A 6000-nucleotide genomic window follows, 5' to 3' on the forward strand; every position below is an offset into this window, starting at 1 on the left:
TATACTGGTCCCAAGTTAATTATTCAGAATACTTACTTGAAGAAGTTGTCTGCTCAATCTTCTGAATGTTTGATGATGAAGATGAAGCCATAGCCATGAAGATTCTGATTAAGAGTCTGCAGGTTAGCCTTCAATTTGATGGATTATGATAATAATCCTATTTTTACAAAGCCTTAAGTAAGTCACATTAACCATAAGGAAAACAATTGACTTCTTTATTCTTGTAACTGCTAAAACTTGTTGATAATTTATACCAAACTATTATTTTCTAACTAATCAAGAATATAAAGACGCATAAACCATATGTAAATCTGTAATCCACATCAGTTTTGCAGATTTGGGGATAAAGAATTCCCAGCAATGAACCGATTTTCGTTTTTGAATATTTGGAAAAACAAAGACCTTTTAAACTGCAATGCCTTTATTATGTGGTTTTTGTTATTTGTGGTCATATAACTTTAGAGTAGAATACATAGAAATTTCAGTAATCTTGATTCTAACAGGTCGTGTTCGTGCTACTGACACGATTTTCACGTTTGCGTTGGGTCTAACATGCCAGAACACGAGCCGCTTAGCACCCCTATTGATGGGTTGCACACCGCTCAATAACAACACATGGTATAACAATACACACTCCTCACTTAAGGTTTTAACTAAACAGTTGGTGTGCATTAACTCAATTTTCCTTTCATGTTACATTAACATTCTTTTCATTCCTAAATGTCTGTATATTAAATTATCCAAACGAATAAAACTCTACGAACTAGAAGATCCGGAGGCGTACCTGTATGTAATATTGTAGATACAGCTTCTTCCTTTGATCAGCAGATTGATGTTTGTTTATGCAATGAAGATGGGTGAATAAATATAAATAGAGTGACTGGGATGAATGAATATATTCTTGGAGTGACTCGATTAAAAGCAACTTAATTGGATTATTCATAGGTTACCTTTACGCATTCATTTGTATACTGATTCTTCTATTCATGTCCAATATTGTAGGCTGCAAATAATATTATTGCTTTATAATTTGATGATTGATATATACATTCTTGGAGTCACTGAATCAAAAGCAACTTAATTGGATAGATTATTCGTGCACGCATATAATGTATATATATGTGAACCGCCGGGTGGACAAAAGTAAAATTGCACTAATTTTGACGTTATTTTACTAATCTCGTGAAAATAACGTTAAAAATGATGGAATGTTAATCAGGCATCATGTGGTGACGTTGATAGCCGAAAGACAAGGGTACATGCACCAATCAGCCGGCGTCCCGATGATTGAGTGTTATGTGCCTTATGTCCAAGGCTTGATGCAAAACTACTATCGAGCCGGGGATCTCACCGGAAGCAACCTCTCTATCACCATGGGGTAGAGGTAAGGCTGTCTACATCTTACCCTCCTCAGACCCTACCATAGCTTTGCTATTGATGGGATATACTGAGTACGATGATGATAATGATGATGATGATGATGATGATGATGATGATGATGATGATGATGATTTGCTGGTTGTTACCTTTACTTTATGCATTTCGCCTAAAGCCATCTAGACACTAATTTCATTTAACGAGTTTACCGCGGCCTTTTTAAGCGTTTCATGCATATGGTAACGCGTTGTACAGGCGACCAATTACGCGTTTGGCGTGCCCCGATCCAGCTTCGAGTGTACGCGTATCGGAACCCGATTAATCCGTTTGCAATAGCCAGGGCCGGCTCCGAGAACGCAAAAAAAATATTTGGGCCAATGGCGAAATTTTTTTTGGGCCTTAAATAGAAGGAATATTTTGTTGGCTTTAAACAAGTGACAACTTTATAGAATAATAACCAAGTTTCAAGTTTATTCCTATTAAGTCACTCATATTTTATTTTGTCTACGCCCTGCTTGCGGTGCCGCATATAATGTATATATGTGTGAACCATCGGGTGGGCAAAAGTAAAATTGCACTAATTTTGACGTTATTTTACTAATCTCGTGAAAATAACGTTAAAAGTGACGGAAGGTTGATCAGGCATCATATGGTGGCGTTGATAGCCGAAAGACAAGGGTACATGTACCAATCAGCCGGTGTCCCGATGATTAAGTACTATGTGCCTTATGTCCAAGGCTTGATGCAAAACTATTATCGAGTTAGGGGTCTCATCGAAATCAGCCTCTCTATCCCTATGGGGTAGAGGTAAGGTTGTCTGCATCTTACCCTCCTCAGACCTTACCATAGCTTTGTTATTGGTGGGATATACTGAGTACGATGATGATATTTTAGTTTGTCTCAATTAGGTCAATCAACTTTCAATTTTGTCTCAATTAGGTCACTCGGCTTTCAATGTGTCTGAGTTAGGTAACTCAACTTTTAGTTTTAGCTCAATTAAGTATGTATACTTTCAACAAATCTTCTAATACTATATTTTTTTTACCTTCATATTATATGTTCATAAATAACTAAAATGTTATTAAAACCAATATTTTTTTTATTTTTTATTAGTAAATATATAACTTACAATAATATAGTAGTTGTCCCTTGTGTTTTAGAACACAAATTGAAAATTGAGTGACTTAATTAAGACAAACTGAAAGTTGAGTGACCTAGTTGAGACAAAACAAAATATGAGTGACTTAATTGAAACAAGTTTGAAACTTGGTTACTATTTTATATTGTTTTCCATTTAAACAATTTAATTTTTATATGAGCTTACTTGGTTATAATTTAGGTTGTATAAAAAACTTTTGTATAAAAATAGGATTATACATGTCTTAGATGTAACTAGAGCCCATAACATTTTGTTGGAAGTAATACATCTTTACCACTAGACCAAGCTAAACATGTCTTAAATGTAACTAGAGCCCATACCCTTTTTGTTGGGAGTAATATTTCTTTACCACTAGACAGAACTAGTGATTATGTAATTGAGTTTAAACATTAAATATATATATTTTTTAAATAAAAATACAATTGATTTTAAAAACAAATTTGGGCCTAACAGGGTGTCAGGCATGTGGTCGTCAACCACCCTACCACGCCTTATGGCCGGCATTGGCAATAGTAGATCTATGATTTTTTTTTCTCATTGGGGTAAAAATATGCACATCAAAACAAGTGGTTTAAAATGAGTAGCGTCAAAATAACCCAAACTTGTTTGCTTAATTATATTGTATAATTTATTCAAACTTATTAACTTAGATAATACAATGATTTTATTGATATCTTTCAACCGAATCAAACATATATTGTTAATTAGTAGTTTTAGAGTTTACTTAACAAAAATATTAATAAACACAATATTTAATTAATCAAGAAAATAAATAACAATTGTAAACCTAAAATAAAAAATAAAATAAACATTATAAATCAATTAACTTATCTAACAACAAAACGTATTTTAAACATATTATATTTATATATTTAATTTATAACTTGATTTGATTAATATAAGTAATATGAAATGTTTAACTATAAGATGATTAAAATTCAAATTAAACTAAAGGGTATTATTTGTAACTGTGTTGAACTAAAAATAAATTTGCTTATATTTTACTTCTTATTATTTAACCCACATTCCTATCTCCCCCACTCATCTTTCACTTTCTTTCAGAATATCCGTAATTTATGGATTTCAAGTTAAATTGCATGTTTTTTTTGGAATATTGGATTTTAATAATCCCTATTAAATGGTATTGGCCGATAATAATCCATATTCGTTTTATTGCCACTGGCGGTCCAAATTCAAAAAAGTTGGCCCCCAATGATCCCCGTTAAAAATGACTTAACACCGTTATAGTTTTTTCTGAATTTCAAGCCAATATTTTAGGGCTTTTGATCGTTAGGAGGATACGAGTTGATTGGTGTAAAACTTAGCTCAAAACAATGATCAAAACGACTCGATTTTGGTTAATTGTAAGTTCAAACACCCGAATTGAAGCATTGTTTCGTCATTTTGAAGCACTATTTCAAACTAAGTTTTACACCAATTGACTCGTATACTCCTAACTATTAAAAGCCCTAAAACATTGGTTTGAATTCAGAAAAAACTATAACGCCGTTAAGTCATTTTTAACAGGGGACCATTGGGGGCCAACTTTTTTGAATTTAGGACGGCCAGTGGCGATAAAACGAATAGGGATTATTATCAGCCAATATCATTTAATAGGGATTATTAAAATCCAATATTCTTTTTTTTAACTTTGAAAGGTTTTAAAATATTTAAGGGGTAACTTAATAATAATTTCAGGGGTAACATAATACATAAAAATATAAAATGTAAAGAAAAAAAAACTACTTTGTCGAAAACGTTGACGGGTAACACACTCTCAAGTAAGTATGCCCCTTTGTAATTTTTAATTTGGATGAATAAATAGAGTTAGATAGATGAAAGAATGAATAAATAAAGGATTTTGCCATATTCAAGAAACCCAAATTCCTTCTTCGAAATCATTTACCTTTATTCGATTATTGGGGTGACTGAATCAAAAGCAACTTACATAAAGAAATGGTCTAAGAGTTACAAACTTGTCAATTAGAAAATATGTCTTGAAATAGTTATAACATTGCCCCTCAACTTTTGTAAATTTATGAAATAATTACTACTTTGTACATTTATCTTTACCCATATATTCCTTTTAATTTTTATTGTAGATAATTTCACACCAACGATTTCCCAACGTCCATAACTTTTTCACACATCAATATTTTTTTATAAAAAATTACACCATAAAAATGAGCATTTTATTGTCTTTAATTTGGGTATGATATTTCTATAAATTCTCAAATAAAAATAATTAACATATTACGTATGTGTGTTCACAATTCAGTTTTAACGGTTTATAAGTTATACCGTGAACCAAACCGTTGGTTTGAATTTCTGTTATTGAGAACCGAAACTTAACCTTTGAAACTTTAAGCTGAATCATTACTAATGGTTTGGTTTCACGCATTGAGCTTTAATAATATGTTTATCGTCTGGCCCGATTTTTTATGGCCAATTTTCTATATAAACCATAAACCAAAACCATTTGCTATGGTTTGAATATTCATAAACTGGCTGACCAAAAGTGATGATTGGTTCAAACATTTTCAAGGTTTCAGACGAACCTTGAACATCCACAAGTGTTACATGATTACTATGATTTTTATTTCCCGCCGCATCACGCGGGCACCCGTCTAGTTATCTATTATACGGAATATATGCATACCAAGTATAGAAATATGACACATTTAAATTACAATATAATCAATTTATTATAAAGGAAATGTCAAATTTTTGAAACTTAGAATTCACCAAATATATATTAATACATTAAGAGGTTTAAAGAAAAATGGGTAATTTGTCACAACTTGTCTCTTGTTCGTAGGCTACTCACCAAGTATTTGACGGGTTGAGTTAGGTAACAGGTCGAAAGGAATTCAAGTCGAAAGGAATTCAAGTCGAAACGAGTAGTTTTAAAAATAGTCATCTTTTGTTTTGGTTCTTGATAAAAATCGGTGCAGTTCATAGCAACCCGTTTTAAAAAATATTGTCAATTTGGTTAAGATCAAAATGAGGTGTGACCAACAACAATTTTAACAACACTAGATCGTCTTGATTTTGTGACTGGTCTTTAAAACCCGAATATCCTATCTATAGTTTTCTTGAGGTAAACAGACAACAAGGCAATCAAGATTCTTGTTTATGTTCTTCGAATAAGCAGCCTGATGACATGGCGCCCTCAATTTATGACCGGAACCGAGAAGAAAATCTGATCAAACACGGATTAAAATGTCAAGTAAACATGAGGCTAACAGGGACAACCCGTCATGATGGATACAAAAGTTAAACAGTCTTATCATCAGGGCCGGCTCAACGGTTTATGAGGCCTAAAGCTAACTATAATGTTGGGGCCTATTTCAAAAACTATTTTATATAAACTATCCTCCTTTACCCGAGCTTTAAACCAACAATAAAGAATTTTTTAGGCTTCTCTTTTTGTTTGTTAAATCTTTTAGAATGACATTATTCAT

Source organism: Bidens hawaiensis, unplaced genomic scaffold (assembly GCF_021521415.1).
Source record: "Bidens hawaiensis isolate Kalapana, Puna unplaced genomic scaffold, B.hawaiensis_p1.1 tig00007801_1, whole genome shotgun sequence".
Taxonomy (NCBI): Eukaryota; Viridiplantae; Streptophyta; class Magnoliopsida; order Asterales; family Asteraceae; genus Bidens; species Bidens hawaiensis.